General features: G+C 38.9%; 1 protein-coding gene across 4 annotated transcripts in view; it reads right to left on the reverse strand.

The window, feature by feature from the left end:
- The window catches only part of LOC134842648 (multiple epidermal growth factor-like domains protein 10), a 185935-nt gene that overhangs the window by 14372 nt on the left and 159186 nt on the right, over positions 1-12377 (reverse strand). The gene's annotated exons all lie outside the window — the stretch shown is intronic.

A 12377-nucleotide genomic window follows, 5' to 3' on the forward strand; every position in this document is an offset into this window, starting at 1 on the left:
GTTTCTTTCTGAATCAAACATTTTTGAAAACTTTTTGTGAATCTTTTCCAATTTGATTTTATTTCTATAGGTAAAACTGAAAACCATTTTTGAGCTGCGCCATCAAGTGTGGTTTGATTTAACGCTGTACGTCTATGTATCCAATTTTGGTGAAGTGGCGTATTTATGGAATAGGTCCTATGACGACGTTAATTCAAACCACACTTGATGGCGCAGCTCAAAAATGGTTTTCAGTTTTACCTATAGAAATAAAATCAGATTGGAAAAGATTCACAAAAAAAAATTTTCAAAAATGTTTGATTCAAGAACAAACAAACAACATCAATGAAATTCGTAGACTACCAAATAAAACGATCAAACAACTTGCAGTAAGTATCGAAACGCTAGTCCAAAAAGCATATTCACAAAATACTCATGATTATAAAAACAAAAAAAGGACAGAAATTTTAATGATGACTCTAACACCTCGAAAAATTGCAATTAAAAAGAGAGCATCGCATAATTTCTCAATTTGAGAACCAGAATTAGATTTTAGAAAACTAGTAGATAAACTAGAACAAGCAGAAATCACTATGAAACTAGAAGAAACAGAAAATCTCAAACTACAGTACGTTAAAAAAATTCAAACAACAACAACACAAATAAATAATTTACATAAGTCAGACACAGATTTATCCGCAAAATCACCATAATCCTAAATATATATGAGAAAACCCAAATTTTAAAGGTAAATCATCATTTAAAAAATAGTGTAACTTTTGCAAGACAATCAAAATAAACCACAAAAATACAAAGAACCAAATAAATCATTCTATCAATACATGAAAAAAGACCAAAATCTACCAAACAAAAACATTCATAGTAACAATAGTTCTGGAAAACCACTACCAAATAGCTCAAAACAATCACGAAATCAATCACTTTATAATTCAAACTACAGAGGTAGATCACCAGTTAAAAAAAACGTTTCGCGAAATCCCTCACAAAATTGATATAGACGATCACACAGTACAAATAACCATTACCAAAATGATTATTCCCGATCAAACTCAAACAGACAGAATTACTCGTTTGATACCAGTTCCCATTCACACCCTAGGAATAAACACTATTGAATTGATAGATCAAGAAACTCATCATACCATAGACACAGAAATTATTCCAACAATAGGAACAGAAGTTACTCAAATAATCGAAATCAGCAATATAATAATCGATCACGAAATTACTCAAACAGTAGATCAAATCACCAAAGATCAAATTATAACAATTATCAAAATAGATCTTGAGATAATTCACAAAATAGGAATTCAACCTATTACAATAGACAAAGAAACTACTCTCAATCACCTCATAGAAATAACACACGTTATCCAGATTCTCTAAACAAATATAGAAGTAATACACCAAAACATCAGAGACAAACTAATCAAGCACAAACAACCGATGAAACAAATTCAGACCCCCCCTGGTTTTGATAACATAGAGACTACTGAGTTACAATTAAATCACATAAACTGTGAAGCCACAGACAGTGACAGTGATATAGAAAACACACTTTTAGTCAACATGATAGAAGTTGAAAATGATTATGAACCCGTTACATACGAACAACCTTTTCATTCACAAAGTTACGAAAATCAATCGGAATTACTCTTAGATTATCATACAAGACCTAAAAGTAAAAACATACCAATAGAAAAATAGTAAATGAAGTAACAACATCACGACAACCTGAAAAAAAAACAAACACCATGTTCTGGTACAAATCACATTTACCAAAATATACCAAAAAACCACCAAATGAAAAAATTTGGACAATTCCCTTTCTCGTAGAAAATCCAAAAAGTAAGGATTTTCAACCACCAGACCTTGAAATGGATTTTTTAATTGACTCTGGAGCAGAATCAAATATCATAAAAATTCCAACTTGGGATGAAATCAAAATCCTACACCCAAGCCTAACACCCATAAAAACAAAAAGTAGACTAGCAACAGCACAAGGCTCAACCCTAACAAATTATGGAAAAATTCAATTTTTCCTTGTTCCCACTAAAACAATGGAACAAAAAAAAATTCTCAATAAACCAATTAAACGAATATTCTATATCACAGATATAAAACACAATTTTATTAACATTTCATTCATCACAAAGTATATACCTTTAATTAATATATTACATAGTAAAATTAAAATAAAAGATAAATATACAAAAATGCAGAACACCGCTTTAACATTCTTTCAAAGTTTGAACAATTAACCACCATTCTTTTCAAAATTTTATCCCATCTATAATAAAGAAAGAAAACATCTCAAACCACTATCAGGTTATATTTATGAATTTCCGATAAAAACAAGTTCACCAGTACGGCAAAAATTAAAATTGACAACATATGTCAGACTTTGAATTTAGACCAATTCACAAATTTGTTAGATTAACCATTTCATCCATAAAATACATGAAAAACTCAAACTCCGATATTATTTCTCTACAAAAGTATAACAATTCACCATACAAAATCACCTTACCCTTAGGACTCTTAGGATATTGCGAAACTAATGCAACAACTTCTCCCACAAAAGAAGTAGCATACAGAGTGAATAATATTTTACAATACTAGATATATGTCAGTCATCTAGAAAAAAATTATCAAATTTTACAGAACGAAAACATGAAAGCAGCCCCAGATAAATCACATTTTTTCTTGACACGCGAAAAATTTTTTGGACACATCATAGAAAAAGACACTATAACCCCACTGAAATCACGAATTGATGCAATTCAAAAACTTCAACCACCAACAAATAAGAAGAAAATACATGAAATTTTTGGAATGTTAAAATTCTTAAGTAAATACGTATATAAAATGCAATTGTACTTAAGACCATTTTACAACACTCTTCGACAACAAAATAACTTTGAATGGACAACAGAACATCAAAAACGATTTGAAGAAATCAAAAAACTTCTCACTGAACAGACTTCAAATACAATCCCAGATCCAAATCAACCATTTTTTACAATGCGCGATGCTTCATTTTTTGACATCGGAGCAGCATTATTACAATCCAGCAGTTCCAACAGTGGAACAAATAAGATGAAACTTATATCACAAACTCTCGCCTAATTACACAAGCTGAATTACGACTCTCTACCCTTATGAGAGAGTGCACAGCTAACATACATACCTCAACAGAATATAATTTTTTGATATTTCGATCCAAAAATCCAACAATTTTGTTTATAGACCATAAACCTATCATAATATTTTTTACACAAAAATCAAATCCAAACTATAGAGTTTATAGATTTCAACTAATCCTAATGAAATTTCCAAACTTACACATAGTATTGACAGCAGCAAAAAACCTTGCACTACCTGATACCCTTAGTAGAAATACACCACCTTAACTAAGACGCTTCATTCGATACAACACTATCTACATTACCCGAAACACTTTTTCTTCCCTCAACACCCTCTTTAAGCCAAATATCACCATCAACTTTTCCCCTAAACTTCCCTACCAACCTTGATTCACGATATCAAGAACAATCATCTCAAAATATACCACTACGATTGGATTGGAATACATTCGTAGCACCCCCACAATTATTTGGTAAACATCAAGAAAGAAATAGACTACACAACTGGGCATTAAACAGATTACAATATCGACACGATATTCAAAAAGATATACAAGAACATAACATCCAAATACTACAACAAAACAGTCTCACACTAAAAATCGAAATTACAGTTAGACTAAATAACATTGTCCATTTCCATTAGACCCACCAAATTTCACAGTTCGTTCTTTACCTCCCCCATTTCTAACAACAGAAATAAAATATAAATACGATAGATATACATAAAAGACAATCGGATACATAACCTTTTATAATCCATATTCAGGATTGTCATCAACATGCATATTTTAAAGATATTCACATTTCACTACCTCCTTTTTCTCATTTTTTCCGAACCAAATCAAAATCCTTCTCCTGGCACAGGACCCCAAGATTTATTAATAACACACTACGGTTGTGAACAAAAAATACTACCCAAAAATGCTATCAATCAAGTCACACAATGTGAATCCAAACCACAAGCTATAGAAACAACAAACATAATAGCTACATTATACTCAAAAGCACGAGCGACAACACTAACAGCATACAAATAAGCAACATTTTCCGAAAAGAAAGTACATTGTTCACAAGTTTCAAACGGAAATAAAAATAGATTGGATCACGAATCTTTCTATCAAAGTAATATGGAAAGATTACTACATCTCATCACTCAAGACCGTAAAAACGAATTAAAGCGACTCAACTTAACATCAAACGAAGGAACAAACAGAAAACTTGTAAATCAAGCAGAACTTGAAAAACACCAAGGCCACATAAGACTAGATACGAAATTCCCTTTCCTTGGAGTACACGGAAGATCAATATATGATCTTCATGATAAACATTGGATACCCCACATAGGAACAAATAATCCCTGAAAATGCAAAGCAGACACGAAAAATAAAGGATATCAAGAAATAATGTTTTTTGATTGGAAAATACAACTAGAAAAAGTACAACTTACAGGCGACTTAAAAGACGACACAATTCTTTTCCAAGGTATTAGACTCCCTTGGAAAAATTACCAAGGATATTGCAATCCTACAACACGAACACAAACAACCATTGTATGGTTTCCAAAAGAAACCTGCACAGTTTCTCAAGTAGCGAAAGTACACGCTAGAATGATCTAATTTAACCCTAAATATTTTATTGAATCATTTCCATATAAAGAAATAAATCCCAATCAACTTAGATCTATGAACCATAAATGTAGAAACATCCACAATATAGAAAATAAATTACACGATTTCAAATATACCCGGAAACGGAACTTGCATGTAAATACAACAAGCCAATTTATAAAACACAGTATTCAGAAATTCTTGCCGAATACGAAAATGGTTTTGACATGAATACAGGACATTTAATCGTAAGCCCGATGGCCACATCTCACTCAATTACCGACGAAAATCCCTACGTTTCGGTAAAATTTCAAAAAAGCACAGGACGAATCGGTGGAAAATTAAAACCACAAGACACAGAAAGCACACGATTACAAGAACTATCACTTATGAATGGCACATATTTTGGGGCAATTCATTAGGATATAGATTTAGATATGAAACAAGACTAAATAGGAAGCAGAATTTTTCAAGAAATATCCCTTTCAGACCTAGAAACACTACACCAATTATGTGAACTTGAAAGAACACATATTCTACAGTCACTAGCACTAGCAGTTCTAAAAATACCATATGCAGGATATTTATTATCCGGAAATAGATCAAATTTCATTGATTATGAAGGAAACATTTTAAAGTATTGACTTGTACCAAAAAAATATCACCTTTATACGTTTTTGAAGATAAACGATGTTACAAAGGAATCCGAAAATTCTACTAAAATAGAGTATATTTTGTTGATACACTCTCAAGACGAACATATTTTTGGGACACAGCAGTACCATATGGATCAGAAAATAGTCACAATGTTGTACAATTAAATCCCGATGAAGATAAAAACTATCTTAATTGCCTGAGGATAACAGAGCGCTATCCTGGTTGAAGACGTACTCGATAAACCAGAGTTATATGGGTCGTTGTATAGCCAGGTTGGATGGCTACCATGTGATAGTCGAGCGTGACAAGCACCAAAATGCTGACAGCCTCAATGGGTAAACTCATTTGTATGATAGATTGGAGCAGAAGCAAGCCAATGAGGCAGAAATTGCGGAAGGATTTTCGTTTTTGGAAAAAAAGACTTTCCATTGACGAGATTTGGGACACGCTGTCTACCAGTGGAGAAAGCAGCAGAAATTAATATCTTACCCAAAAGTGGCCTTGGATCTGTTGCTAGGTTCGAACCTGAACCAACAAGAACTCTCGCGTATGAACATAAACAGCCTCTCATTGCTGAATAAAGAAGTGATTCGGATGCTGGGTGGATTGTTAGAAAGAGAAGTGTCTAGAGATGACCCTGAATGGGCAGCAGCTAGGGCATTGCTGACAGTCAGTGAGAAGGTACAAACAAAACCATCACGACGCCAGCACAAAAAAAATGAAAGGGATTGTATGACAGGGGTTTAGCAACTAGTATCCTCGTATCCTCAAGTATCCTCAACCAGTATCCTCAAAGCATTTTGATGAAAACATCATACAAAGGAAAAGAACAGGAGACCGGGACTCAGAAGAAGACTGTCACTTTTGAAGAGCCCGATCAAGAATTGATAGAAGTCGAATCGAAAAACCTGGAACAAGAGAATTTGTCCGGGAGGTCGAATGTTGAAGAAAGTGGATACGTAAATGGACAAGACCAGGCGGACAAAGTTTTTTCCGGGGAGTTTAGATGGATGAGTTGAAGTTGTACATCATAATCTGCCGTTGAATCTTGTTTCACGGCAGACTCATCGGTCGACAACACCTCGAGGAAATCGGAGATTGACACACACTCTGACAAGAACTCTAGCACTGGATCAGATTGGTCAGATTTGACAATCCACACATTGCTGGCGGAGACTCGAGCAAGAGACTTGGACAGGGAAGTATTTCAAGACCCTGATTGTGATCATCACCTGTTCCCTAGTGAGAAAGTCTTTGATAACGCGGCAGTTGACCTGGAGATGATAGCGGTATCAAAATGTTTGATGAGCCTTTTATCACAGAAGGAAGCCGTCAGGAGGGATATTCAACCGTTCAGACAAGAGAAAAATCCATTGGCAAAGATTTGGTGTGTTAAGACGGAAGATGACGCGCATGAGCCGGGTGAGCTAAACAGTTACTTGAGGGTCATGAAAACGAGATACAGACTCTCGGATTTAGTAGGACCGCAGAGAAATAAACGCATGACAAGTAACTTGAAAAGGTGGATCGAAAATGGGGCACCAGACAACCGGACAAAGGAGATCTGGAAGAGGATATTTACCGAATCTTGAGACAATACTAAATGCAGAAAAAGGGAAGATTATATCTGAACAAGGATGGGATTGTTGCTTGCAAAAGAAGAGAAGAGAACAAGGTCCTGTACAAATACAACGCTATACGTTGCCGCAATTCTATCAAAAAGATCTTTCATTCAGGTCACATGATCAGATGGGCCTTCAAGGAATCGATAAAATATACCAGAGGATCTTGAAACGCTTCGAATGGCCTGTAGCGAAAAAGGCATGCGAGAAGTGGGTGACAGCATGTCTGTCATGCCAACAGTTGAAAGATCCTAGAAAATTACGATTCCCATTGCAGTCAATCGGGTCGTCCGAGTTCAATGAGGTGGTGCAGATCGATCACCAGAAGATATATATGACAGTGGCTACAATCAGGCTCTAGTGATGATCGATCACTTCACAAACTATGCAGAGGCAGTACCCTTAATAACTGCCTTAGCCGAAAAGACATGCGATCATTTGATCAATAGTTGGAAAGCAAGACAGGGATGTCCAATGACATTCCAATCGGATAATGGAACAGCTTTTGTAGGAGAACTTACTAAAGAGTTCATGAGACGTTCTCAAGTAGCTCAGGCTCATTCCACGACGTATGATCCCCAAACGAACGGCTTAGTGTAAAAGAATCGGACTCTGGTGTCGATGTTGAGTGTGTATTTTTCTCGATATATGACTGATTGGGATAGATGTCTGCCACAAGTGATGGGAGCTTATAACAGTTCGCAGAATTCCACAACAGGAATTAGTCTGCACATGATGTTGACTGGACATGAAAAATTTTCGCATTTGATTTTTTTTAAACAAAGTATGAAGGAAAGAAAACATTGCCAGACGTCTATGCAAGGGATTTAACCAGACGTCAGCAAGAGCTGAACGATTTATGTAGGCGCAATACGCAACAAGCTCAGGCGACGCAGAGGAAAAGCTCTGACAAGAAGGCAGCTGGTGCTAAAGCTTACTCGGTAGGACACTACGTTTGGGTTTTTCAGAACGTGATATCACCGAACGGAACGAAGAAACTCTTGAAGAACTGGATGGGTTCGTTCATTATAGCGGAAGTGCATCAAGAGGGACGTTTATACAGACTGAGTACCGGCCGAGCTGCGCACTTTGAAAATATTAAACCGCATAACCAATCCACAGAAGACTGGTGCATACCTTAATGCATGGATGAGGGTGATAACGTGATGATGTACCGTGCTTGCGAAGTCAATGAGAAAGGCACCAGGGAAAAAACGATGGTTTTGAGGTGCTGAAAGAAGGAAGAAGTCCGCCACTGAACCTGGATCCTAATGAAATAATTGAGACGGACGAGGAAACCGGACCCTATGCGCAAGAGGAATGGGAAAACCCCGAGCAGATAGAGGTTACCAAGAACACTGAACCGTTTCTTCCCTTTTCAATGCTTCAAGACAAAAAGAAAAGACAAGAACTACAAAGAAATGAAATCCTCGTGAAGACGACTTCGTAGTGGACAGGATAGACCTGAAAAAGATAAGTGAAGACCTTGTGGGTCTAGATGAGATACCCGTGTCACAGGATACAGACATTGTCGATGATCAAGACAAGGAATGGATCGACGATTGATCGAAACCTGAAGTGGAACTTGACGACGAGCAGCAGAAGTCGTACGAACAAGGACTAACAAACCTGCGCGTCTTGGAGTGATCGAACGAAATGACATCAGATCCAAGGGAAACTAGTGTCACGATTCAGGACGAGGGCGACAGAAAAGCAGCACAAGGACCCTGAAAAATGGGCTCCGTCCCTAAGGAGACTAAGAGACTTCTTAGTGGAGAGGGGAGCGAAAGAACTCTCGCTTCCGGTGTACGATCGAAAACGAGGACGACTGCATCCTCGGGAGCTGTATGCGCTGATACATGCGATCTTTTCGAATACCTATATTGAAGTATTCATACATAAGAAACATTATTTGAAAATAGGTTGAGTGTAGGTCGAGTGTAGGATGTGTGTTGTGTTGATGTGTTCAGTTGTTAGGATCTTGGGTTTGAAAGAGTTAGTGACCACGAATACTCAAACAATTACTTTAAGAATAGATCCAAAGTTTGGACTGTCCATTTTAGATCAAATTTCAAAGATTTAGAACTGAACTGATTTTCAAAGATCAAAATCTTCTTACTTGACTGTTTTTAAACCTGTTTTAATTTGAATTTGGAGCAATGTTGAGAGATGTGATAGTCGTGATATTATTTCTAGATCCGGGTTGATCAATTTAATTTTTGAACTTCAACCTTGTGAAATCAACTTATCGAATTCATTAATCAACATGGTCAGTTTCGACAAATTGACGGTTTTGGCCGAGGCGTACGTAGGGCCAGTCATAGACGAGCTACTGGAGATTATAGGCTGCTGGGGGAGGGGGGAGATTGTGCTCAGGATGATCCGGAAGTGGCCATTTTAACGGCTGCTCTGACCAACATCCTTGCAAGCAAGGAGTGCTGGATCGCCCGAGTGCTGGATCGCCCTTGGCGCACGAATCCGGTGTGGGTACCACACGGACGTACCAACCTGGAGAGATGCCTCTCCCAGCCAGGCCTAGGCCCAGTCTGAGGAGTAGACATCAAGCTTTCCATCAGGAAATGAGTCTAGCTCTTAGTTGAAAGTTGCGGTACCTGCCAAGAGACTCAGAGTGGTAGTAGAAATGCAGACGAACGAAACAATGGAACATCTGAACGAAACGAAAGACGAACTGGAGCGAGTTAGAAAAACCTTGCTCAGAACTGAAGAAGATAGAGATATGTAGAGGAGATAGTTTGAGGATTGCAACAAGAAACATGGAGAGGAGATAGAACGCGTGAGGCAGGAAAATAAGGAGCGAACGGATCGACTACGATTGGCGTCATTGGAACGATCATTACCCGCAGGGAGTGTTCCTCGTGGGCAGTCCCCGGTGGAGCTTCTGACGCCTCGCGAACTAAAACAGGCGACAAATTTGCAAATCCAAACAGCACCCAATAGAGAAACGATATTTGATCCAAGTGACACCCTGGCTGATCCAGTAGGGGAAAGAACCATGCAGCAGCTGGTGGAAGCCGCAGGCAGACTTGTGGCCAGCAGAGGTGTGCCAAGTTTCGGAATGACTGCACCCAATGGAATAATCATTGGAACAATCAATGGATACCGGCAGATTAGAGCTCTCCTCAGAAGTAGTGAAGAAAACAGGAGCTGCTACCGTTACTAGATTAGCAAAAATCGCAAAAACCTCCGACATCAAGATAACGGAGTTGCCAATGAAAAAAGTATCGCATGTATTTGACATACAGAAGAATAATCAATTTAAAAACAGCTTCACAGGAGTCCCAGATACGGACATGCGAGCATGTTTCAATCAATCAACCTAGATTCCAGCAGTGAACATGCAGCAACCACCCCTTGGAACGTCGCATCTGATATTGGGCGATAGTTTGGTGAGAAATTTAGAAAAATTGAGAACCTTATGGATCACAATGGTGATGGCATTCGAATGTGTCACAGTAGCCCAGGTGTATCGGATGGTGGAGTTGATGGACCCAGGCAGAATAGTGCACATAATGATTCTAATAGGCGCAAAAATTGTGCCCAGAAGCTCGGACTCAGAAGAAGCCCAATGGTTGGCAATGCTGGTGGGCTTGTCTACCACAGTGTGGCAAAGTTGCGGTTCGCGGTTCTGATTGTTGGCACCATATCGAAGAGCACAAGAACGCAGTCATCCACAGGTAGAAGGTACAATGAAAAATTCGTGAGGTGGAACAACTTAGTGCGTAATCTGGCTCTACAAGTTTGCTGTCCTTGAGGGGCTGCCCTTAGACAACACCATGGGTCCCATGAATAAAAGGCCTCTGCAAGATGTGAGGATGCATCACAGTGAACAAACTAGATAGGAAAGACCAGGGAGATTTTTGACAAGTACAGCACCAACGGGGCAACATGTAAAGATGATTAAACAAGTGCGAACGCCTCCAGCTCATGTGAAAGAAAAAGCCTATCCGAAAAAAGTAACTCTAGAAGCTGAAAGATATGATGAATTGAACTTCCGAATATACGAGGCCATCTTCGCCGCGTGCGACTAAGCAAAGATGAGGAAGGCAAAGATATTAGTGATTGCGACCTCGGTCTTCGTGCATACCTCTAAGTTCCTGTTCTGGCCCGATGTAGTAATGTTGGCGGGAACCGACATGGATTGGATGCAATCCATATCATTGGCAATCGGGGTTCAACGACAAACCGAAATGAATACGATCACAATCGTGTTCGTCGGCATTGATGATTACCTGCATAGTAGAAGTCTCCTGAGCAGACTCAGTGAGCTAGCGACGGCGGAAGATGCTTTTTGGCCAGCAATTAAAGACATTCTGGAGTCCATGGGCGAGCTCTTGGACGTGGTAAAGGAAGGCGGGTTCCAGAAGATAACGCCAAAGCCAGTATTCGTGTTATCCCCGGGGTATGCACAAATCCCGGTCGGACTTAAATTTGTGGATGCAATGATAGCGTCACTCTCAGAAGAGAGATTTGATGTGATCATACCTGCCCCAAACCGCTGAGTGAAGGCGAAGAATCTGAGGCCAGTTGGGTTTGGAATTGCCTGCAGTCTGGTCGGATATCTCAAACGCTATGAGAGGATTCAAAGACCATTCGCTACACCTGCTAGTGTTGGATGAAGTGTTGGGATTGAAACTGTCAAAATTCAGCAGACAGCTCAAAATGAAACCAGGAATCGACGATGATCATCAAGTGATAGTGAGAATGTCTAACGATCTGTGGTTCAGAGGAATGGAGTTCGATGGCCCAACAGGCAGAACGCCAAAGAAACGAAAGTTCACTTAGAAGCTATGCTTTTGCGAATGAAACCGGAGGCAAACCAGTGGCTGCACTTGACTCCTCGAATAAGAGTATTGTAAATGGACGTTTTTGAGCCGGGCTCAACGATGAGAACGAAGATCCATGCTTACCTAGTAAGAGAAATGAATTTGGCGGAAAATGAAGGAGAGAAATCAGTGGAGTTCATAGACTGGATGAGCCAGATAACACTCGAAGCTTTTTGGACGCAGAATGTGAGAGCAGAAGAAGGTTTCGAGAGGACATATAGCATGTTGGAAGGGTTGGGAGCGGGAAGGACCGCCTCCGTCCTGGCGAAAATTTACCCAGTGCTCTCCCACTATCTAATACAGAAATTCCTTAAGGCCATCACGGGACTTTCTATCGTAGTGATCCTGGGACTGTTCGGGACGTTTGGAGCAGAAAATTTCATACAAGGACCAGCAGTGCTGCTCACTGAAGGAATAAAAAGTCTCCGACTGGATGGACTCCTGACATTAATTGCGATCACGCATGGAAAGTTGGTATGATTGATAAAATTAACCAGC

This window comes from Symsagittifera roscoffensis, chromosome 3 (genome assembly GCF_963678635.1).
Source record: "Symsagittifera roscoffensis chromosome 3, txSymRosc1.1, whole genome shotgun sequence".
Taxonomy (NCBI): Eukaryota; Metazoa; Xenacoelomorpha; order Acoela; family Convolutidae; genus Symsagittifera; species Symsagittifera roscoffensis.